At 45.6% G+C, this 25579-nt stretch overlaps 1 protein-coding gene across 5 annotated transcripts in view; it reads right to left on the bottom strand.

Moving 5' to 3' along the window:
* The window catches only part of PDZD2 (PDZ domain containing 2), a 364182-nt gene that overhangs the window by 273528 nt on the left and 65075 nt on the right, over positions 1–25579 (bottom strand). Inside the window, exons 1-2 of one of the 5 annotated variants that reach the window (XM_063083823.1) lie at positions 24581–24662; positions 19962–20065 (exon numbers count right to left, since the gene is read on the bottom strand). The exons of the other annotated variants lie outside the window; for them this stretch is intronic. The gene's annotated coding sequence lies outside the window, so the exon portion shown is untranslated. Of the gene's footprint in view, positions 1–19961; positions 20066–24580; positions 24663–25579 lie in introns of those variants that run through there. 5 annotated transcript variants of the gene reach the window in all.

Below are 25579 nucleotides of genomic sequence, written 5' to 3'. Positions count from 1 at the left end.
GGGGTAAGGATGCAGTGACGAACAAGCCAGAGACAGTCCTCACCCTCAGAGAGAAGGTGGCCTTTGGCTCTTTCCCAGAGTGCACACCTGGCCTTGAGAAAGTCCTGCAACGTTCTCAGGCCTTGTTCTCAAGGGTCCCTGGTGTCAGTGGAGAGCACGTGACCTGGAGGTCTGTGCAGACACTCACAGATGACCTCCAGGTCCCCGAGGTACCGGGCCTGCCAAGCTTCACCTGGATCCACCTCTTTTGGTGCTGTCTAGGCCTTTCCTCATCACAACTAATGTTTCCCATGTCCCATTCCTCTACAGCCCAGGACGCTTCTGGAAGTTTACGCTGCAGCTCTGAACACGTCAGTGGCCAGCAAGTTTTCAAGTCTTTTTCAGAAATCTGAAGATAACAGTCTTCTGTAGCTAATACCTAGACCCAAAAATATTGGCCCTAATTTTCAGGAGTGGAGTCAAGCCAGGCAGTCGTCTGTGGCCGTTTCTAACTCTTGAGAGCAGTAAACACGTAGCCTTGTATTCCAGGCTGCTGGGCCCATGCTCCCGTTCCTCCTCTCCCTCATGGCACAGCCAGGCCAGGCCATGTTCATCAGCTCCCCAGTGAATCTACACTTACGTTAGGCTCAGATCTTTTTAAGAATGTTCACTTTGAGAGAAGAAAATCTGTTAACTTCTATTGTTCATTTTCCCCTACAAAAAATACACCACACCATCTAAAGATTTTTTTAAAAAATTAAAGTGATGGGGGCCGACCCTGTGGCGCACTTGGGAGAGTGCGGCGCTGGGAGTGCAGCAGAGCTCCCGCCCGCGGGTTAGGATCCTATATAAGGATGGCCGGTGCGCTGCTCACTGGCTGAGCGCAGTGCGGCCGGTCACAAAAAGACAAAAAAAATTAAAGTGATGAAGAGAGCTAAGATCTACTGATGCATGGACTTGAAGCTCCCAGGAACAAGGTGTGCTCATAAGAGGAAAGAGAGAAGCAGAACAGGGTTGTCTGATTAGCTTTGTTGTAGGCGACATTTGCACAAAATGGGGTATCCCACGTGTGCTACCTTCCAACTCTGCAAGCACCACTTCCCCCAAAATGCTGGTCAAAATGGCCATCACAGGCTTCCAAGCCCAAAGAAACTTCTTCAGGCTCAATGTTTCTGTTTTTACCCCCACCCATTCGTCCCATGTTATAATTTGTTCCTATCTACAACAAAAACGCAAAACTATCCAGAAACAGTGGTTGAAGCAAAGGCAGCTCAGAAACCAACACAAATGAGGAGTGGTTTGTCATCGATGGGGAACTAGACCACAAATTCTGAACATCTGTGGTTTGTCCAGAGGGTGGACCCTGGGAAACCTACCAAAGGCGGCTGTCATTTGGCTGTGGGCTGCTGCTTCTCTGTCATTGACTCTGCTGCCTGTAATTTTCAAGCAGGACGGCCCACATCACACAATATCAACATCCTTCCCTGCGCTTTTTATAACATAAATGCTCGGTTTTTGCTGAACAAGCCCTCACTTGTCCAAGCCTCAGTTAGTCTGTTGTGTAACATATGTAGATTAGTATTTTTATTGACTTTTGAAACACACCAAATGTCGTTCAAGGTAGAGTTTGGTGTCATTTCAAAGAACCACTTAAGTTATCCATTGCAAACACTGGGACTTTCGTGGTCGCGTAATTTAACCTACTCATCTACCCAGTGAGGAAATGAGCTCAGGAGATGGGAGTATCCCATTTAAGTATACACAGATCATTCCAGAAAGAGTCATAATCAGAATCCAGGCTCTCTGGCTTCTGAACCAGAGCTCTTTTCATTCAGAGAGACCAAATAACAAGATTTAATCTTTTAAAGGCATGCTCTATTGGCTATGGTAAGAGAAAATGAGAAAAAGTTACTTAAAATACAAAAGAAGCCTGCCTGATGATAGCCAATTAAGTTAATACACCCTCCCAATTAAACCTTCTAAACAGAAACTGAATCGTGGAATTTGAGTTCCTCTGCTCATCTCCCAATAGAATTCCTAATGAGCTACGGGGAGACCCAAAGTTAAAGAAAGAGGAAGAAGACAACTAAGAACCTTGAAAATTCAGCCTTGGACCCCCTATGCCCAGGACACAAAAGGTGCGCACTGGCCTCCTTCTCGTCCAATGGCCCATGGTTGCAGAGGGGCATTCGATCCCCTCATCTCTGTGGTCCTGTATCAGGATGGGTTGGGGGGACTCAGGTCCCTAACAGCTGTCCCCTCCGGAGGAGAGAATGAGGATCAATGAGTTACCGGTTGCCAAGGACTGCAGCAGAGGCTGAAAGGCACTGCATTAAGCTCAACATCATTGTTATTAAACCTACAATTTAAAACCAATTATACTTTGCAGTAGACTGCAGCTTCCATTTAAACCACTCCTGGAGGAAAATAAAAAGCCTGTGCTGCAGAGTTCAAGGCAAGCTACAGAAGCATTCGAGCCCCACAAAGCTGAGATTCCAGCACACATTGATAATAGTAACCCTGGGTTCTCACTTGGTTGAAAGCAAGACAATGGGATGCAAATATTAGAGAATAAAAACAAGATGCAACCATCTTTCTTTTACTGAAAAGCACCTAGAGAGATTTCAAAACAAATTTACTTATTTCCCTCAGAGGGACAAAGCCTAACACCTCTGTGTAAATCAGAGATCTCAGACTGGTAGCCAGGTCCTCCCTGTGGTGCTGTCTGAAATCAGGATTTTCCATGCAAAAGTCTGAATTTGCAGCCTCTCTTGAAAAATCTATTATCCAGCAACACCGTGGCAATGATTTTCGGGAGCCATGGCTTTGCTGCCAACTTTAGATGAATGAATGGGCATGTGCTCTCTTGTTTACCCCAGACTCCACCACTCCCTGTTGCCTCCTGACATAGAAAACTTCGATCCGTGCCCCTTATCATCATGTGTGCACTGTGCTTTTGCTTATAGAGGGTTCTGAAGAAAATGAAATCTTTCTTATGATGTCCTCTCTATAAAAGATTTTCTTATACTTATCTGACTTCATTTATTTATGTTATTCACTGGACACATCTCAGACATTTGATTGTTTGATTCCTGATCCAAATCCCCTTTAGGAGATAACTATCCTGCAGCTGCTTAAAATATCAGTTGTAAAGGAAGTCAATTTCAATTCAAATAATAATCGTCAAGTGCCTCCTGGGGTCAAGAGGCTGAGCAGGGCCTTGAGGGAGGGGCTGGAAGATAACTAAGGCTCACGGCTTTCACTGTGGGCACTGCAGCTCCGAAGGCTGGGTATGACACCGGAGAAGATGATATCATAAGAAAGGCATAAACCACGACGGGGCTCAGAGGAGGCAGAAACCACATCTGGCTGGGACATCAGGAAAAGCTACATGGAAGAAATAGTATTTGGAATGGGCTTCGAAGACAGGGGTGGTAAAGAAGGAAAGCAAGAGAGATCTGCTTGAGAGAGAATGAGGTGAACATGTGCGAAGGCCGAGAAGACTGGGGTGTGCAGGAACGGTGAGTAACCCTCCCCCAAAGATGAATACACTTGGAAAGGGAGGGCTTAGGCGGTTGCATTTCTGGGTTCTCTTCCCACCTCCTCCCCCAGCCCAGCTTCAAAGAGGCAGAGGCGGCATTTTAACTACCTAGTGACAGCTGCGTGATACAGATGGGCCACCCTCACAAAAATCTCACACCATGAGAGCACGCAAGCCACCTCCCGGGGTGCTGATGCCACGGCACGGGGGACAGTCTCAGTGTTACCCATCCATAGCGCTGGCTGCTCGTGGGCCCCAGTATTTAATGCAGCACCAGCTGGGACCCAGGTCCCTGCTCTCATCCAAAGCAAACCAATAGTCAGGCAACAAGCAAACACATGGGCTGAGCATCATTTTTCTACCCAGTTGTTGATGTACAAAGCCTTGGAGTTCAGACTTGGTTCCCCATCCAGTCCATCCTCAAAACTCATACTCTCTACCTTCGAAATGCATGCTGAGTCCAGACTCTTCTCATTATCACCATTGCTGTCATCTTAGCCCAAGTCTCCATCATCTTCTACCTAAACCTCTGCAAGCACCTCCTAATTGGCCTCCCTGCTGCTGCCCTAACTCCACACGGTCTGTTCTCTACACTAGAGAAAAGGTCAATTTCATAAGGTCACTCTCCTACTCAAAACCACCAAATGGCATCCCTTCAAACTTGGCATAAAATCCGAGGTCTTCAAGTGGCTTTCAAAGTGCTGTATAACTTTACCCTTGATTGTCTACTCTTCCCCTTGCCTCCAACCCCACTAGCTTCACTCCAGCCACAGTCATTCGGGTATTTACCCAGCACCTAGCAAGTGCCTGGCAGCCCTCTAGGTGCTAGAAATATACCAGGAACAGTGGCCCCCTTGCTTTGTCTTGAGTACAGTGAAAATGCTCCTGCCTCAGGCCCTTTGCACCTGCTGTTCTCTCTGCCTGAAACAATCCGTGTCTCAGACTCACATGGATCTCCCCTCATGTCACCCACTCAGGCTTTCCCAAATCCCCTCCCTAGGATGGCACCCCTCATTCCACAGCTCTTCAGCCCGCTCTGATTGGCTCCTAGCACCTATCCTTCACAGACCTCGTGGTATAAATGTACTCGTGCATTGTGTTTACTGTCTCTTCCACAAGAATGTAAGCTCCATGGGGGCAGGGCTTTGGTCAGTTTTGGTCACTGTGGTGTCCCTGCATCTAGATGAGTGTTTGGCACATCACAACTGCTCCCTAACAATTTATTAGATAATTGTCATAAGGGCAAATCTGTAGGGGCTGGCCGGTTAGCTCGGTTGGTTAGAGTACAGCCTTGTGACTTCAAGGTCATAGGTTCAGATCCCTGTACTGGCCAGCCACCAAAAAAAAAAAAAAAAAAAAAAGGGCAAATCTGTAGGGTCCTGCCCAAAAGAGCTAGCAGAATTCAGAAAGGAGGAGGTACAAGTGGGCTGCAGGAGGCCAGGGAAGACTGGGGGGTGAGCTGTGCTCTGAAGGCAGAAAAGAATAGGGGCTTTTCCAAGTGGGAGAAAAACGATGACCAAAAGTGTAGAGGTAGGATTTGCCATGGTGGGGGCTGCAGAGGGCAAACTGGCCCACGGGACCCTAAGTGTCAGTTGTAGACCATGAGGTTAGATAGGAAGGGCAGGATAAGTTGCCATGGATTCCAAGGGCTGGTTGCTTAATAAAATCACCTGTCTCCAGAAATCCTGTTTCTGTAGGCCTGGATGGCCGAGGAATCTGCAGCTCTGATGGGTTTGGGAGCCACTGTACAGAGGACCTGGCAAGCCCAAGGATAAACAACATCATAGCAAGATGCTGATTTTCTAAAAAACACTGCATTTCTCCTTATTGCTGCTGAGAGCCTCACTGGGAAAGGGGAGCCAGGTGAAGCTCAGATGGGAGAAGAAGCAGTCCTGGGGTGGAAAAGGTCTGCAGGGCACCCCTAGGACACTTGGGGGAGGGCGCCAGGGACTGCAGGTAGGTTCGTCTCACACACCACCTTCTTTGCTCTTGAATCAGTGACATGATGGAGATACACGTGTGCCCACAGGTACCGCCTGGCTAATCACTTCACCCCTCTGAGCTCCGTTTCCTCATCCACTCACCCACCTGATGCATGGAAAACATACAAAAATCTATGGACCTACCATGTACCACCGATCTAGGCCAGGGGATACACAGATCAAACAGCATTCCTGCCATTCAAGGCACGTTCAGTTCCACCAGGAGACAGATAAGCCAGGAAACCACTTCAGAGCAATAAACCCTACCTCACAGAGTGTTGCCAGGATTTAAGAAGTGAATATAAATTAAGGAATTCATACAAAATAGACAGTCAATGAAGTCACTTCTGTCTTGCTTCCTTGCTTAGAGCTGCTCTTAATTTTAATAAATGCTGACAAGGGACTGGCATATCCCAAGATCAGGGCTATTCCAAGTGCTATTCCAGGCGGGGAACTACTGCCCTAGAGGACTAGTGCTAGGGAGAGATGGCATAGGGCAGTCCACTCACACCACACACTCCTGGCTGCAGCAAGCCCAGCCCTGCCAGAATTCAATGCACAGATAACCTAAAATCTGTCATTGCAACACACAGATAACCTAACACCTGGAATTGCAATGCACAGATAACCTAATACCTTCTCTGAGTTTTGGGTTTCAGCCTCCACCCCACCCAAGTGTGTGATTAGAGCTGGTGACAAGCAGCAAACTGGAGAGATTTAAATTTCATCTCCTTTTAATTTTCTCACCCACCTCCTGCCAGCAGTGCCTACATGCAGGGAACAGCCTTCCCCAGAAAGATGGCCAGAAGGCAGCAGCAGGAGAGAAGCAATACAGGGGCTACTGCTGGGGGAGTCAGAAGGATCCATCCTGACACCTCTGAAGAGGAGTCTCAAGGTTTCATCAGACCAGCTGGGTTTTGGATGTCATGGTTACGTGCTATGTTTCGAAAAGGGGTTACCATTTCTGAAACAGCTTGATGACCACTGATCTGGACAACCCAGCCACTTTATAGATGAAGAATCAGGTGTGGGTAGAGGAAAGGACATGTCCATAGTCAGACAGATAGTTTATGAGAAAGTGAGTTCTAGCACCCAAGTCTTCTGACTCCAACACTCTCATCTCATATTGGCAAATAAACTAAACACCACCACCATCAAAACAAAACAATGAATATGTTGTGGCAGGTCAAGGACATTATTTGTCTGATCAAATATCTTGTTGCCCAGTCTGGGAAATAGGGCTAGCACTCAGGTGGCTTGTCTGAGCAAGGTCAACACATGTACCAAGAATACGGCCAACCAGATGTTTCCATAAGGAACCTCTGCAGCCACCCACTGATCATGTCTAATTTGTGACTTCAGTCCCACACAGCCTGAGAGTATTCATGATAATCTAAGGAATAAAAGTAGATCCAGAGTTTTAACAAAGAAAAAAATCCATCATACCTAGGGACTCCCAACTTGCCCATGCTCAGCCAACAGGCACCCGCAGTCATTGACTCATGCCCTGTGGCCTGCATGTGTGTCATTCCTCCTGGGAAATGACGGCCAGCAGGTTCCTGGGGCAGGACATGGGGCTGGTTGTTGGGAAGCTAGCCTCGTGAGGTCAGGTTGCACAGCCATTCACACTACACCATTTGGAAAACACAGAATGAGTGCAAGGATTTGAAGGTTCTGTCAGCCGGGGCAGCAGAAGTCAGTGTCCAGCATGCCTGGAAGCCTGTGAGTGCTGCAGAAGTCACCCAGCCATGGTTTCTCCCTGTGAACCCCTTTGCATAAGTATGTGGAGGACAAAAGAAGATGGGTGCTTGGGTCAGTCATTATCAAGTAGGGGAGTTGAGACTGGTGGGGTTCAGGACATGCTACCCCAGAATACGGCACTTTGACATCTGAGAAAACAGCAGAAGCAGTGAGGCCACTCTCATTGTCCCCTCGGCCTTCTCCCCCATGGCAGGTCATAAGACCCTGACAGCTGCCTTCCCTGTACCCGGCGGAAGGAACCTCCATATCTCTGAAGACACAGGGTCACAGAGAGGAATCTGAACAAACTGGCCTTGCTAAATTCCTCCACCCAGTTTATCATCATTAACCACACCCCCTTTGTCTAGTGCTATTTCTCCACAACTATCCACTCTTCCTTCATCAAAACTAAGCATAAAAATATACAAGTTTAACTGTTTCTTGGAGTCTTCATTTCCAAAGGCTCCAATGACACGTTAAACGGACATTAAATAAATGTGTACACTTTTCTCTTGTTAACCTGTCTTTGGCTATAGGGGCCTCAGCCGTGAACCTAGTGATGGGTAAGGAAAGAAATCTTTCCTCCCCTGTGAGACAAATTTGCTCCAATCAAAGGGCTCCCTGGAAGACACACAGAGCACAGTAGAAAAGATGTTGCCCAGGTAGCCCCTGAAGCTCAGGGTGAGGACATACCCAACAGCTTTCCATCTGAGGGTCATTTGCAATGAACAAAGTGTCATAGGGACTCATTTCTTTCTGCTGTCCGTGGACAACAGCACCCCCTTTCACTCTCAAAAGTATCCTAAACTGATGAAAAATCATATGGTCACCCTCATCACAGGGCCCTTTGTAACATATTTTTCCCGGGGTGATAACTTATCTGAACCCTTGACCTTGGTGTTCTAACACCGTGCTCGAACCAACTGAGCCAACCGTCCAGCTGCTGTGAGGGTGATAATTTAATATCCTATTTTTGAGCACACTCTCTGGTGTACACCAAGGATGATAAGCAGCTGGCACACCAGCTCACGTTCCACTTCCATACCCATGACAGTCATTATTAATGGATCATCGCTCTCTTTCCCACTGATCCTAGAGAAAGCCGTAGAATCTTCTTACGATAGTTCTCTAGACAGCCACGAACACGAGTCAACACACAATTTGATACTGATTTGCTCTTGCTGGTCTATACCTTGTCTGTTCAGGAAGCCACTCAAGAGGGCTTCAACTTCCTGAGGGCATGGAGACAAATCCAAAAACCAGTGCCCTGGATGCACCTAGGCATTCATCTTGGCCAAAGCCAAGACTATTCTCTCACTGCTCTGGGGATTGGCAGTGACTCCTGCCCAGGATGCCCGGAATCCAACCAACAGTCCCTGACTTCCAATCAGACCAAACCAGCTAGAGCCCCACAGTTCTATTTACAGCCCTGTATCTGGTTGCTTCTGCTACTCTAAGGAACGATCTCTGCAGCGGCTTGCTGTGATGCCAGCCCTCCACTTGGCTTCACGGATCAAGTTTCACTGGTTTTATTTTTCCCTTCTAAGATTTTGGCTATGGTGGAAGGCACAATTCAGACAGATTCCACTTAAATTTAACATGCAGCTTCATAGAACAGACTCTTTATTTCTTGATATTGAAAAAAAAATTCATCTGCTGTGTTAGGAAACACCTTACTACAAAAGCACATGATGAACGCTGAACATTTTCACTGACAGGACATGGTGACATACTGTAACTGGAAACAGAAGATATTTGACCTTACGAAGAATTCCTCACCTCCAAAGAAGGGAAGGTGCCAACACAGGAAGGCTAAAAGGCTAAAGGACGAGACTCTAATAAGCATGTGGGTGTTGAAAGCTGAGCGGCAGGTGGGCACAATGAATGAGTGAGTTAAGGTGGATTGGACCACATGGTAGTGGGACCTGGGAAGGATTTCTCTCCAGGTGTATGTGAGAGTTTCCTAGAGGAGGGAGACTTCCAACATCCACTGGAATCCATTTATTTTTTTCCAACAAGTCTTTATTGAGCACCTACTGTGTATCAGGAACTATTCTAGATGCTGGGGATAAAACAGTAAACAAAATAAGCAGAAATAAAACTTTCTACACACATACACACACACAGAGGCATTAATACTGTTTTTATCTGGATGGCGAGATTATCGGTCTTTATCTCTTTTGGATCCATCTATGTTTTCTAATTTTTCTACAATAGACATGAATTTCTTTATTAATATGAAAAATATTACCTAAAAATTCAATATTAAAAGAAGGTACTGGGACACAAGACAGGGCAATGGGCATCTCCAGGACATACCCAATGTCTGTTTGTTCAACTGAATTATGAAGGTGGGGACAAGGGAAACCGAGTGATCTGGAGTACTCCCTTCTCTAGTGACCTCGTGAGGCCTCAGCACACGGACCTGGGCGTACCCCAGGTGGAGTGGAAGCTGAAAGCAGAAACGGCACGTGCTCCATCACTTCCTCCACATGGAGCTTTCAATCCTACCAGAAGAATTTTTCAGCACCACTAAGCTTTTTAGTAAGTTCACTAAAACCCCCCGAAATAATTTGACTATACCCTTAGCCTCAATAATTATACATACAAAGAAAAAGAGAATAATGTTTTTATAATAAAATTCTTTCCTGTTCAAACTACAAAGGAGAAAAATCTTTCTTCTTTTATTTTCAGAATTATCATAAGGTAATATTGAAGAAGAGAATAAATGTCAAAAGAAAAAACATTATATGATTCTTTCAAATGATATCAATATCAAAAGGCACTCTGTAAGCAACTAATTTTCTTTCTTTTCCCTCTCCCCTTCAAGTGAGTTAAGACTCTCTCTTGGACACCGGCTGTGACAGAAAGGACTTTGTAACTAATAGGGAATGGATCAAACCACTCCTGTATGACACTTCCTGTCAATGGCCAGTAAATATGGACGTGGCAAGGTCCTACCCTAGTTTTGAAAGAAATCAAACTAACAATTCTGCCCAAATCTAAGGAACTGATATAATTTTCAGTACATGATGTGATTTAGAAATGGAAACACCAGAGCAGGGTTAAGTCAACAACCAAACCATAGCCCTCAAAAAGACCACACTTTACAGTTCAATTGTGGAAAAAAAAAAAAAAATCCACCTATAAACTCCTTAGAAATAACCACCTCAGAAAATTCCAGACCAACCAGTTGCATGGACTTTGGAGAGCAGCCTTGTATAATGCTGTTACCACATTAGTAAGAAGCTGCTTGTGCTTAGGGTTATAAAACAGGCGCAATTAAAGGAAAAAGCTTGAAAGACTGGGACAGAAACCATCCACAATTGATGTTGTCCGAACCAATTAACTGAATCTAGAAATATGTATTTCACTCGCTCACCTACTAGCCTTTCAAAATACAGTCAGTGTCTAGGTTAGCAAACGACACATCACACACACCTGACACCAGGTCTTTCGGTTTCTTCCACGGGGTGCGTTTCCTCCAAATGGAACTGAGGGGCCAATCAGTCAGTAACTGAGGGACCAACCTCCTAGCCGAGGGACTGACTCTGTACGGGGGCTCCCTCTCAGTGGTTGTTGGGGGTAGATGGATGAATAATGACTTGACGGATAGATGAAGGAACAGGCGAATGTCACTGTTATGAAAGATTTGTCCTATAAGAACCTAGATGCCACTGGGCCTGCCTTAAAAAGGGCCATTCACCTTTTTCTAGCAATAATTTTAGCTATTCATTCCATGAATTTATTGATGATCTGCAATGTGCCAGGCATCATGCAGGATACAAGCACAGAAAAATATGACAGAGTTTACACTCTAGTTGAAAAGACAGGCAACAGCTAGCACTGGAATGGAATCAAATATAAAAAGTACATTATATAGACTCAACACTAAAGGGATTCAGAATAGGTCAAGATCAATAAATGCATGGTAAAATTCCCCCAGGGGAAAAGAGTACTAGTGCTACTCACGTAACATCCTCCAATAGAGGATGGACTGGCCAATCTAAAAGAATATTTGGAAGAGTTTCTGAATTTATTTAGAAGCCCACTTTTTTATCCAGAACTACCAAATAACATATAGCAGAGAAATTACTAGATAAATAGGTAGATATATAGACATAGATAGATGGATAGATAGATATACTGTCATTTGATTCACAGCTTCCAGTAGAAATTGGTAAACCTAATGCCTTCGGAGACCAAGCAGGTAACTCTGATCCAACACCTTTGTGCACCAGGCACTGTTCTAAGTGTATCACATGCATTTTTTCATTTAGTCCTTGCCACAGTTCTCTGAGAAGACACAACCCTCATCCCATTTTACAGATGAAGAAACTGAGGCCCCAGCAAGGTAAGGCTTTGCAAGTTTACTAGGTTGGCCAAAGTCAAACAACCAGCAAACGGTAGAGCAGAGACTCAGGGCAGGAAGTTCTGTCTTCACAGCCCCAGGTCTTCACCACCATCTTCCCCTGGGACAGAAGCAAGAGCAGGGGGCTGAGGCCTGGGCTCCCTGGACAGTGAACAGACTCTACTAGGTTCCAGCAGACTGGTGCCATGCCAGAATGCCAGAGCCCAGGGAAGTAGAAAAAAAAATACACTTGTTTAAACATGAAATTTCTTGATTTTCAAATATTGGCAACAAATTCAGTCTTTAAAAAATAAAAAGTGACCACTCTGCAAACCCAATGAAACCATCCACAACAAGCTCTGCCCTCATACCTCCAGGGGACAACCTCTGCCTTATGCTTCACCAAGGCTCGTTTCACTTGTGTTGTATCACTTTTCACAATAGCCCTGATGTATGAGTGCACAACCACGCAGAAAGGATGAAGGACATCCCGGCAAATGCACCTGTTCACAAGAAAAGAGCCTGGCCCTGGGTGAGCAAAGCCTGGCTCCCTTGGGCTCCACACGTTGGTCAGAGCCCCCACGCTGCAGTTTGCTGGGGAGAGAGTTGTCCTGTGGCTTACAGCTCGTTTCCTTTTCCCTGTGAAAATGTAGCCATCTCTAGGTGAGGTCATGGGCTAAGTATTTGCTGGTCAATGTACCTCGCACTGAATGACTATGTATTTGAAGGAATGAACCAGATCCTTTCCAAAGAGCAGTTTTCCTTAGGAGAGGGTTGCAGGCAGCATGAGAACGGGCATGGGGTGGGGAGCACCATGTGGGAGAACAAACCTCACAATGGAGGCAGAGGCACAAACTTTTGTCTGCTTCCAGTGTTGCCTAGAACTGACACTGGTGCATCCATTCCTCTTCCAGAAGACACAGCAATGAGAGGGACTGGGACCGCCTAATGGTTTCTCCAAGGTGCTCAGCTACTAAGAGGGGGAAGTTTGAGTGAGAACTCCAGTATTCTCCTCCAAGTTCAGCTTTCTCTTTTATTTCACTTGGGGCCAGCCCCTTGTTTACCACACAACAGACTGAAACTTAGACCTTTCTGACCTCGCAGACTGAAGAGTGGAATTCACTATGGAGCTGCCGATGGCCATCTACCCGATCCCTAAGAAAATTCTCAGAAGAACCTTTCTTCTTAAAAAAAAATCCTGACTCTTAACTGAATCAATCTTCATTGCCAAAAAATGGGGAAAGTAGAGAAATTCATAAAGTCACCCACAATCTCACCAACCAGAGAAAACCAAAATTTTTGATTCTTTCTTCAGTCTTTTTCTGAAGTACATGTGCACGTGTGTAGTATTTTGTACTTAATTGAGATCACACTATATGTGCAGTTTTTAAGATTGTATTTTCAGTTTTTTTTTATCTTAAACATTTTATTATATCACTAGAATTCTTCAAAGACTGACATTTTAATAACTGCGTAATACTATGACAAACAGATCACCATAATTTAGTTTACTAATTCTATTCTTGAAATTTAGGTTATGGCCCATTTTTTTGCTATCATAAATGATGCTCTAGTGAGTACAAAATTGTCTTTATTTCCAATGAGTTCTTCAAGATGCATTTATAGAAATCACTGGGTGACAGGGCATGCACTTTGAAGCTCTTTGCACATATTACAAAATGCTTTCCAAAAAGGTTGTAGCAATTTACATTACAATTGTATAATTAAAAAAAAATTTGCCCCATAGTCTTCCTTAACTTCAGAAACAACTGGTCTTCTGCAGAGATGGGGCTCCCTGCCCTGAATGTCCCTAAACAATATTTAGGTAAAACTGCAGCTGTGCTCTTCCCCATGAAACTTTTTCATTTCATTTCTGACTAGCAAATAAATATGCAATGCTTGCTAAAAGAGGCAAAAATGCACTTTATTGTTTTTAACGAGCCTCTGGTGAGTAGGATGTTGTGAAGTTCCATGAAATGGCTGAATCTAACCCAATCATATAAAGCAAGATGAACAGGCCTGAAGAAGACGCACTCCATTTGAAATGGCAGCAGTGGTTTAGAGCCGTGTGGCCAAAATGCCCATCAGCTGTTTGTCGAGAGTATTTTTAGAAAGTGCAGAACAAGGCTGTAGGGAGAACCCGTGCTCCAGTGTCGCTGTCTCCCCAGGAATCTGCCTGTAGCCTTCAGAAGCCAGCCTGCAACCAGCTGCGCTCTCTGCACTGACAAACCCAGCACGCACACCCCCTCAATGACCCCAAAAGCACAACTGAGCAAGGACACATTTCTGCCCAAATGCCCCTCCAAGGATCGTCAAGATTTTCACTTACTGTAGGTAAAGAATTTCTGTTATCAGTCTGGGCAGATGGGAGAAAGTTTGAGGTTAAAGCTGAGGACCCCATCTGTGAGAGAGGGCCAGTCACCTTCTTAGCTATCTCGAACAAAATGGTTCTAGGAAGAATTCCCATGATCTAACTGTAAGGTAGATTTCATACCCTGAAATCTCTTTAACATTCAAAAGATGTCATTTTCATTGTGCTTTTAAGGTCTGCTCTCTTCCATAGGGATTGAAGCTTTTACTCAAGCAGACCTGGGTGACCGTGGGCAAGTTACTTAACCCCTCTGAGCTTCAGTTCGCTCATCAGAAAAGTGGGACCAATAGCAATGACCGCCTCTTAGGGGTCTTGTGAGAATTACACGAAATAATCTATATAAAGCACTTAGCAGAATACCTGGTCTATAAAGAGCTCTGAGCAAGTGCTAATTTTAATTCATGGTCATGGTACAGATTTATCCAGCTATGAATTATTGGCACATTTTACTTCTGGATACCACTGCTTTCTAGCCTCCCTGCCAGAAGAAGGGAAATAAAAGAGACTAAATTTGAAGAGTCACATCTGCATTATTTTAGCCCTCCTGTAAGCCACATAAGGAGAGGAGGAATCTGTAACAACAGCTAAAAATGAAATTATTGAATGACCTGTGGCTATCCTGGTCTCCATTTAGCATCTCTCGGAGGATATGAAGACGTGCAAGGGATGTATGTTAGCATGAACTCTACAGCAGCAGACCTCCTCAGATCCTCCCCTCTTCCCACAAGAAGGAGGCTGCAGTTCCATGAGATGGCTGGGTCCATCCGGTACTAAGGTGTAAGTAGGCATGCCTTCGGGTTAGGCAGCCCCATGGACCTAGGGTCTAGCCTTATTCTGCCACTGATTAAGCAGGTCACTTTTCCTCCCTGATAAAATAAGGTGATCAAACTAGAGGTCATCGCTAAACCTCATAAACAATTTGAAATCTAAAATATTTTTTCTTGTGGATCTTGAAAAAGTCTTTTTGTTATATTGTAGTTGTTCACATCAGGGTGAGTAAATGAGTCAGAGAGGGTTGATGGTCTGTCAAAACAAGGTCATATGGCTGCTGGTAGACTTGAGGGAGTCAATGCAGAAAACCTGCATCCAACTAGGTCAAGTCAACAGGTTATTTACTGAACAGCTACTCACAGCCAAGCACTGTGACAGATTCCCACACAACACTGTGGTGCCCCCTAACCCCCCCATGGACTTCCAGGCAGAACATGAGCAGTGATAGGAAGATAAGCCCAAAGCAAGGAAGCCCATTGGTTGTTTAAATGATATTCTATTATTAAGTACAAAGTAATCAGTTAAATGTTTTATTGAAGAATATTTCCCACCCAGTGAATAGCTGAAAATCCATATAGCAGAACACTAAATACTCTTAGAATCACCTCCATTTTAGATGATTTTGATTTAGTGCATTCCTTTTCCCTCCAGGTAGGACCACCGAAACAATTTTATCCCTAAAACTGCCACCTTAGAATTCCTTTGCATGCTTTACAATTTGGAATATTTGAAAATACAGATTTACATAAAATGGTTAATGGAAGATCATGACTGGGCTCTTCTTGGTTATCTCCAGCAGGCTGGTAAGCTCCTGTCAAGCTAGGGGCTCTCATCTCTTACACTTCTGTGTTATAGAAACAAGCATCAGGACTCAAGTGCCACGGGAATGGGAAGGAGCAGTGACCCAGTGACTGCACTGAGTGCCACCGTGCCATCCCAAATAAACACACCAGGCAAAAACAGTGTGTGAGCTATGCCAGCATGACTTCAGAACTAGTCCCTTCAGCCAAACCCAACAGCTACACTTCTAAAGTCCCCGACCCCTACAAACACACCCTTGGGAGCTAACACTGCACCCACTGGGGCTCACAGAGATTGAGAGCTACACTGGAAGCTACACTGGAAGGACTCTGGACAAGTATATCTAGTGGTTCCAATTGACCTGATCAAGAAACAAATCGAAATCCAACAGGAAGAGCAGAAGCAGAACAGGGAAATGACTGATGCACGTAAGTGAAAAGTCCCTGAGGAACTGTGATACTGTGATTTATAATAAGAAATATATATTTGCTCTTCAGTCTTGGCACACAGCTCCTAAAACCCTTAGAATGTCTGAAGTGATAAGTGTCTTTTTGCATGCTAGTGAGATGACTGGTGGCTGGGGGCTCCTGGATAGTCGCAGGATGGGGCTCGTTGCCAGGAGAACCAACTATGCGATCAGAAGGTTGGCACTTTTAGACCCACCTCCAACACCCCCAGAATGGAGAAGGGCTGAATGTTGAGTTGATTGCCAATGGCCAACGATTTATTCAATCATGCCTACATAACGACACCTCCACAAACCCCCAAACGACAGGGTTTCAGAGAGCTTCTGGATAGCTGAACATGTGGAAGTTCTAGGAGGGTGGCACACTCCGAAAGGGCATGGAAGCTTGGCAGCCCTTCCCCTGTCCCTTGCCCTATGCATCTCTTCACCTCGCTGTTCATCTGTATCCTTTATCATATCCTTCATTATATAACAAACTGGTAAATGTAAGTGAATATTCCCCTGAGTTCCGTGATCCATCCTAGCAAATTATCAAACTCAAGGAGGAGGTGTGGAAAAACTGATTTTCCAGCTGGTCAGTCAGAAGCACACGTGAACACCTGGGATTTGTGATTGGCATCTGAAGTTGGGAGCAGTCTCGTGGGACTGAGCCCTTAAGCGGTGGGGTCTGATGCTAACTCTAGGTAGATAGTGTCCGAATTGAATTAAATTGTAGGACACCTGGCTGGTGTCCACAGGAGAATTGATGTGTAAGAAAAACCCCACACATCGGGTCCGAGTGTTCTGTGCTGTTGAGTGGGAGTTTAGTAGGGGAAAAGAGTTTTTTTCCTACATTACAGGAACAAGGATAGCTTTCAACACAGCTGATCACATACTCTGCCACCAGGAATCTCTACTTGTCTGTCTTCTCTACTGGCCTCTTTCCCAGTTGGCTTTCTGCGCAGGGAGGCAAAGTTGGCCCCCAGTGGCTGAAGCCTCCACGGCACCAGCTTAGAAACCCCAGCTGAGAGCACAGGCCTCTTTCCCAGAGGTTCCAGCGAAAGTGTCAGGATAGACTCGTTGTCTGACTTGGATCACGCGCCCATCACTTAAGCAGTCCCTGAGTTATGTGCCTGCTGCTGGGGCCGGAGGCTAGGCCAGACAACCCACAGCCCGTGAACGGAGAGTAAGAAAGAACATGCCCCAAAGCAAGAGATGGGGACAGGCTACGGGGAAGACAGAAACCAAAGACGCCCCCAAAACATGAGCCTTAGCTGTCTGAACCATTTAATTCCCAGGATTTTCCTATCCTCAGTTGGATGCATACTAAATACTATTTGGAATTCTGTCCAGTCAAAAAAAGTTGTTCCCGGTGGAGAACTGGGAGATCACCAGCACCCCAGGGGCAGCCCTTCCAGGCGCTACCCACCTGAAGGTAACCAATATCCTAATTTCTCAAACCATATTAAGTTTTGTCTGCACATGGCACGCACTATTTTGTGATTGTGCAATTTTCTATATGTATATCATACTTCAATAAAAAGTTTATTTAAAAAAGAACTGCTCCCATTTTCCCCACCCTATCAACATTGTAAACTGTGTAACTTTCAAGGACTGTCTCAGCTCTCTCAGAAATGGCCTTCTCTCCAAACGAAACAATCTCTTAGATAGCAAATTCTGTCAGCATCTGTGGTAAACAACAGGTGGCCAAGGTCATAAGCAGTGGGGCCCATGAGAGGGACTTGCCTCCCACCCTCCTCTGCACAGCCTTCCAGCCTGGGCTGTGTCTTCTTATGGGTGGGCATTTGGGAAAACATCACCCTTTGCTGGTCTTTGTGTCTGGTTGTCAGAGGTGAGCAGAGGGCAGCTGTCAGTCAAACAATGGCCTACCAGAAAACCTTTGAAGGCGCATTGTTGGGAAAATAGGATAATTTAATCAGGCCCTCTTGCCTGCCCGTCTGGTTGGGGGTGGTGCAGTGCATTCTTTGTAAGCACATTGTGTGTGTGTGTGTGTGTGTGTGTGTGTGTGTGTGTGTGTGTAGTTAGTGCACATGTGTGGCACTGCCACTGGCTGGTGTTGACTACCTCAGGTGTCCACTGCATGTGGCCATGCTTTCCAACCTACAGCTTCCAAAGACCTGTTTCCCAGTTACCTAGCTCATAGACCTGAGTGTGAGGGGTCTGGTGACCCAGCCTGGCATGTGAGGGGTTTAAAGACCCAGCCTGGCATGTGAAGGGTTTGTGACCCAATCTGGACAATGGTCTTGAGGGGTCTGTGAGCTCAGACCCAGCCCTACCTCTATAATTGGCCCAGTTGGCAGGATTACGGGCAGGTAAAAGATTGCAACGATTGGCGTAGTCTGTGACAGGATTCTGAGCAGGTACAGAAGCCAAAAGCCCTTGGAAGAAGGAGGAAATGTGGCTGCTTTTGAATATGCTGTGCCCTATGGCCACCTTCCTGTTGACCAGGATCTGGTTGCTGCATACTGTTCTGCAAGGCAGCATAGACCAGGTACTACAATGCAAAACCCCTTGGAAGAAGGAGGAAATGTGGCTGTCCTTGAGCATGTGGTGCCTGGTGGCCGCTTTTCTGCTGACCGGAGCCTGGCTGCTGATCACTATGCTGCAAACTGATCGAGATTTGCAGCAGAAAGCAGAGTTGTTGGAAGCATGGATGATTATCCTGGAGGACGACATGCAGTGACTGGCCACTCCTGCCTCTCACACCAGGGAAGACAACCAACCCAGTGGTGAGTCGGGGGAAACCGTGTGTCTCTAGGCATGACCTGTTGTGCATCAGGAAGTGAAGCACAAGCAGCCTATGGGACCATATGGACTACCAGTGGGTGATCCACAGGTGACCCAGTTCACCACCTATGTCCTGTATACCCAGGTCGAACTGGTTGACTTGGGGAGATAGTTCAGGAAGAAACATGGGGAGACCCTGGCTGCTTGGCTGTTGCGGTTATAGGACCTAGGGGTGGATAGTGTGATGTGCTCTGGTGAGGAGGTGGAGAAGTTGGCCTCCATCACCATGCACTCATCCCTGAGACAATGGCTGCAGGATAGCCGCAGATATGCACAAGGGCCAGGTGATCACTCCTTGATGGACTGGGTGAATGAAGTTGCCCGAACTGTGTGGGCAAATGCTGGAGAACTGCACAAGATTGTTAGTAAATGTAATGGCAAATGTATGCTTAGTTGGTCCAAATCATTTGGGAGCTGGAGATGAGGCAGTCCATGTTTAATGTGAATACTTGTGGCCTGGACGATGAAAACTTTATAGGCAGCATGAGAGACATAGTGCTACAAAATGCCCCATCAACGTCCTTTGGGTCACTGATGGTCATACTGGCCCCATACATTGGTCGTCCTATACATGAGGTAATGACCATGATAGCCAGCTTGGGTGAAGTAGAGAATAGCAGACAAGCAAAAGGGATCATCCGAAAGGTGGCTAAGACCAAACCCCCAAGAAATGCTCAGGATTTTATCCTGAAGGGACCAAGCAAGACTAGCCATAAGCAGATGTGGTTTGACTTGCCTGCAGCAGGGTTGATAAAAAGAAAATTGGCCGGTAGCAAATGCAGTCCTGTTTGCCTTGTGGCAGCAATTGCTCCCTCAACAGCGTTTTACCAAACATCCGGAAACAGGTAGCAAGGTATGCTCAGCAGATTTAAAGGACTTTATAGTTGCTCCCAAGGAGGCAGATCAACTGTTCCATTCTGATTAGGGAGCAAGCCAAGGTACTCGTCTTTTGGGGGCAGGCAAGGACTGGAGGCCTCGTGTTGAATTGGCAATATATTGGTCGAGGACAAATGTGCAGTGGGTTTTGGCATTGGTGGATACAGGTGCAGAATGTAGTCTGATATATGGCAATCCAGATGAATTTCCAGGGGCCACAGTTCGTATAGATGGCTATGGAGGACATACTACTGAGATCAAAGCTGTGTCATCGCCATTGGGCATAGGAAGATTACCTCCTCGTGTGTATACTGTATACATATCCCCCGTAGCTGAGTACGTCTTGGGTATGGATGTACTTTATGGTTTGCACCTGCAAACAACAGCTGGAGAGTTTCACCTGTGAATATGGACAGTAAAGCCTGTGTTACAAGGATATGCTAGACAGTGGACCTTTCAAGTATTGCTCTAAGGTTATCTGCATAGCCCAAATATCTGTCATGGTTTGGTGGCTGGGGACCTAGCCAAGTGGACCAGGCCCAGCACTAGGTTACAATGTTTCACTACACTGATGATGTGTTACTAACCTCTGATTTAACCCAGGCAGCTCTAACTGCTGCTAAGTCATTTGGACCAATGTGGGTGGGCCGTGAACACAGCCAAAGTGCAACGACCTAGGCTGTCAGTCAAATTCCTAGGAGTGGTCTGGTTGGGTAAGACAAGGGTCATCCCAGAAGCTATTATAAATAAGATACAGGCATACCCTTGACCCACAACAGTAGCTCAGCTACAGACATATTTGGTACTTTGGGAGTATTGGAGAGCTTTTGAACCCCATATGGCCCAATGGCATGCCTACTATATGCACTGACAAAGAAAGGAGCCCTCTGGGATTGGAATGAGGAAGTAGAATAGGCTTAGGCTACAAAAAGTGCAATATGGCAAGTACAGGCTTTACACGTGGCCAATCCCACTAAGCCATTTCAGTTAGATATACATATAACTGAGGAGGGGTTAGGATGGGGTTTGTGGCAGAGGCAAGACAGATTCCACACACCTGTAGGATTCTGGTCTCAGCTCTGGAAGGGTGCTGAAGTGCGTTATACCCTAATAAAAAAGCAGTTAGCAGCTGTGTATTCTGCCTTGGTAGCCACTGAAGCTATCACAGGAACTGCCAAAGTCCTAGTAAGGACAACATACTCCATAATAGGTTGGCTGTGCATGTGGGCAACCAGCGCTAAAACAGGCATTGCTCAGACTCCCACTCTGTCTAAATGGGGAGCATATATAGAACGAAGGAGCACTGTGTCTATGAGTCCTCTGTCCAAAGAGTTTCAAACTGTGCTAGGCCCAGTAGCGGTTGTGGAGGAAACTTTGACACGACAGTTAGCCATGGAGGTGGAGGCTACACCTTTCCATGAAGGACAGGGACCTATCACAGAACAAGCTTGGTATACAGATGGCTCTAGCATGAGAACTTTAGCATTATGGACAGCTATTGCTGTCTAGCTCTTAACAGATACCATGTGGTATGAAAATGGCACAGGGCAAAGCAGTCAATGGGCTGAATTGAGAGCAGTATGGATGGTGATAAAAAATAAGCCTGGGCCATTAACCATCTGTACTGACAGCTGGGCTGTGTACAAAGGTTTAACCCTTTGGATCTCTACTTGGAAGTATCAATGGCGGATGGTAGGCCACCGACCCCTGTGGGGACAAGCCGTGTGGCAGGAGTTATGGGAATTGGGCATGAGAAAGAAGTAACTCTTTTCCATGTCACAGGACACTTCCCCTTAGCTGGTCCAGGAAATGATGAAGCCTTGGCTAAGGTAAGATGGCTGGAGAGAGCCCCAGCTACTGATGTAGCCCAGTGGTTACATCAATGAATGCAGCATGCTGGCAGCAAAACCATGTGGGTGGTGGCTCAAAGATGGGTCCTGCCTGTAAAATGGGAAGATGTAGTGAATGCCTGTCGTGTTTGTCCAGTATGTGCTCAAGAGAGTCCACACTCCCAGTGGATGCCCCATACAGATGGGCAAATAACTCGAGGAAGGGTGCCCCCGACTCGATGATGGCAAGTGGACTTTGTCAGACCACTGCCAAGGTCAGAGAATTTCAGATACATCTTCACAGCTGTCGATATGGCCACTGGTCTTCTGTTTGTATGGTCTTGTAAGGCCCCAGACCAGGTAAACACTGTGAAGGCATTGAATAGCCTTATGGCCATGTATGGCCGGCCTATAGTCATAGAGAGTGACAATGGAACCCACTTTACTGGGCATCGGGTTCAGAGGTGGGCCTCCCAGTTGTCCATTCAGTGGAAGTTACATGTGCCATATCATCTCCAGGCAGCGGAAATGATTGAACGGTACAACTGTCTTTTAAAAAAGGGACTAAGGCTATCTACCCAACCCCCATCCCTGAAGGGGTAGACATGGCGATTATGGCCGACAGTCAGGATTCTAAATGAGAAACCCCGCAGGGTGGACCTTCTCCAGTGGAAGCTCTGTTGCATAGGGCTGCAGAACCTATATAGCTGCAAATCACTACTAAAGATAAGCTTTTGAAGCCAGGATATGACAGGAATGGAAATATTCTCTTACTGGCCCCAACCTGTTTGTAACAGGGACAGACAGTACAATGGGAATGGCCTTGGAGAATAAAAAACCCCGTATATGCTGGGTAGGTCTAATAGGGCCTTGGGGAAAAGGATTAGAGGAAGGCTTGCAAGTTTCACCTTGGGTGACAAGTACCCAGTCTCCTCAAGTAAAGGTAACATGGCCTGGAACAGATAAGTGCTCTATTCCAAAGGGCACATTTGTATTATCATTATGGCCAATTATGAGTTCCCCTATACTGTTACATGTAGAATCTACAGATCCAACAGTGTTAGCAGATAAAGTATGGTATCATTAGCCAGGTAAGATACCTATTCTTGCAACCATCTTTTCTCAGGATGGCAAACTGGCATGTATCTTACCAGAGGGGCGAGAACTCCCCCTGTTGGTACCAATAACCTTTCTGTCTTTTTGCCCATAGTGTTCTGGCTGCGGGCACTGCACCAGAGTTGACTGGGTACATGCATACATTGGCATGATCATCTACCGAATATGCACTGAACTGCCCATCAGTATGACTGCAGGATTCCCATGGAGGATCACACCAATGGCGACTACTAAGCAGACATATGCGGCTAATAGTTAAAAGGACAGAACTACAAGCCTTAAGGCATATTGAATGGACTTATGTAAATGTAAGGGTCATTTATCCCCACTAAGGGAACATCGCAGAAGATTCTGAACGTGGAGATAGTACAGCAAGGGACCCCAAAGGGGTGGATTGTTAGGAAAATAGAATAATTTAAATCAGGCGCATTCTTTGTAAGCAAATTGTGTGTGTGGGTGTGGAGTTAGTGCGCATGCACAGCGCTGCTGGCTGGTGTTGACTGCCTCAGGCGTCCGCTGCCCATGCTTTCCAACCTACAGCTTCTTAGGACCTGTTTGCCGGTTACCTAGCTCATAGACCTGCTTGTGAGGGGTCTGGTGACCCAGCCTGGCGTGTGAAGGGTTTGTGACCCAGTCTGGACAATGGGCTTGAGGGGTCTGTGAGCTCCAGACCCAGCCCTAGCTCGACAATTGGCCCACTCCACAGGATTATGGGGAGGTAAAAGAGCCCGACACTCAAGTGTAGAAGAGAGAAATGACATCATTAGGTTACTCCAGAATGTGGCTCAGGGACCTCTTAAAGAATAATGAAAGTTACAAACTCTTCCCACCTCTTCACACTGAAGCTCATTTGTGGATAAAGCCTAAGAGTCTATGGATTCCAGGTAAAAAAAAACAAAAAACAAAAAAAAACACCACCCTTCTCTATAGGGCAGAACTAGGACAAGCCATAATGTATGGCTTGTCATAAGTGGAATGGCCATCCTTGGAAGACAGGGTGCCCCTCTGTTCTGGAATTGTGCATGCAGAAGATGAAGGGGCTTCTATAAGGTTTGTTACAGACAAGCCTCCTATAATGGGTGAGAAAGATTAAATGATCTTTAAGGCTCTTTCTAACACTCAGATTTTGTGATTCTAGCAAAGTTCCTCTAATGGTCCTAACAGCAGACAAGGAGCTAAACCATTGAAATCAATGCTGATTTCTCAAAATATTAGACACACAATTACCAAATGACTGAGCAATTTCACTCATAAGTATATGCCCAAAAGAACTCAAAACAGGTGTTCAAACAAATACGTGTACACAAATGTTCAAAATAGCACTCTTCACAACAGTTAAAAGGTGGAAAGAACCCAAATGTCCATCAGCAAATGAATGGATAAACAAAATGTGTTATATCCATACAGTAGAATATTATTTGGCCATAAAAAGGAAAGAAGGTCTGATATATGCTGCAACATAGATGAAAACATTATGCTAAGTGAAAGAAGCCAGAGAGGAAAGGTCACATATTATGATTCCACTTATGTGAATTACCCAGAAGGGTTAAATCCATAGAGACAGAGAGCAGATTAGTGATCGCCAGGGGCTGGGGAGAGGGGCCAATGGGGTGTGGCTGCTTAAGGGTCAGGGTCCTCTTTGGGGAATGGTGGAAATGTTTTAGAACTAGATAGAGGTGACAGCAGCATAACACTGTAGATGTACTAAATGCCACTGACTTGTACACTTTAAAACTGTTCATTTTACCTCAATTAAAAAAATATATATATAAATAAAACTAATGCTGCCCTGGGTACCCAGATTGCCCAGCAAATATGCGGCCCCTCTCATTCTGGGCCTCTTAACCAGGCATGCCCCACCCTTAGCATTTTCTGGGTTTGGAAATTTAAAACAAAGCAAAACAACAAAGGGGACATCAACAAAAACACGAACCACCATGAAAAGGCTCTTTAACTTCTGGATAACTGACCTCCAGGCTGGAAACAGGAGAGGGAGATGTAAATCAACCACTTGCAAGTCACAAGGTCAAGCAATTTAGGCTTGAAAATACCATGGGAGCTCAAACAGAGGCGAAAGACGTATTTTCCCCAAAACTAGAAATAAAGCAAAAGAATGCACTTCAGGCCAATTATGATACTCACAACCTTGAGAAGACACAATGGTATCTGAAGGCCTCATAATCAAGTGTTTCATTTTAGCAATTCAGCAACTGGCTCAGTCATGAGAACTAGCACCTCTTTGTTCCTTTAGTCAAAGCCTCTTTTCCCTTTTAAAGCAAGAATGCATCAACAAATGTTTTAAAATGTAAATAACTTCACGGTCCATCCCATCGTAAAGCTGATGTCTTTCTCATTTTGAGACTCATTCCAGGATTCCCCTGAAATACTAATCCCCTAGAGCCCACAGCCATTTACCAGGTAGAGATTTCTCCCTGATGCCACCTCTCTTACACATACACCCCAATTGGTGGCTTGGCTTCCTGGAGTAGTTATTTCTTCTTTGGCTCAGCTGTCTTTATGACAGAGCAGAGAGCTGACCCCCTACTGTGGCCCAGCTTAAAGAAAAATGCACTTTGGGTCAGAAGCATGGTACCCCACCCTGATGGTAATACTCACACAGTCAGGTCTTGCAGTAAGAGGGAGTGACACGTGACAAAGTGGAAATATTGACACAAGTACTCCTGTCAAAACAGCTGCTCCTCATGGGGTCTAAAATTAGAGGGCAACAAGAAATCATTCATTCCCCTAAGCTAACTTGCAAGGCAATTTCCATTCCTTACGAGGCATGAAGAGTTCTAATCCTCCTCAAATGCTAGGCCTTGCTAGAAATACACAGGAGTAAAGAAAAACCAAACAGCAAATGGTTATTAAGCACCAGCTCTGGGTCTGACCTTGAGATACAAACAGTTACCAGCTACACTCTGTCCTCAAGTGGAAAGAGAGTGTTATGTTGGTGGACAGATGAAAAA

This window comes from Cynocephalus volans, chromosome 2 (assembly GCF_027409185.1).
Source record: "Cynocephalus volans isolate mCynVol1 chromosome 2, mCynVol1.pri, whole genome shotgun sequence".
Taxonomy (NCBI): Eukaryota; Metazoa; Chordata; class Mammalia; order Dermoptera; family Cynocephalidae; genus Cynocephalus; species Cynocephalus volans.
This window is presented reverse-complemented; position numbering and strand designations above follow the sequence as displayed.